Here is a 222-nt window from a genome sequence, read left to right as displayed (position 1 = left end):
CTTCATCTTCATCAACATCTTCAACGACAACCTCATCATCAGTATGTTGCATACCAAAAATATTTGTAGACGGCATAGTAGGACGATAATATTGTTGAAGATCATATGCCGAGAATGGTGTAGTTGAACTAGTAGTAAACATTGTTGATATTGGGTTTTGAGAACTTGATGAGAAATAATTGTATGGGGAAACATAATTTGAAAACCCATATTGTTGTTGTT

This window comes from Lupinus angustifolius, chromosome LG13, assembly GCF_001865875.1.
Source record: "Lupinus angustifolius cultivar Tanjil chromosome LG13, LupAngTanjil_v1.0, whole genome shotgun sequence".
NCBI classification, from domain to species: Eukaryota; Viridiplantae; Streptophyta; class Magnoliopsida; order Fabales; family Fabaceae; genus Lupinus; species Lupinus angustifolius.
The sequence above is the reverse complement of the archived record's forward strand: the minus strand, read 5'-3'. Positions refer to the sequence as shown.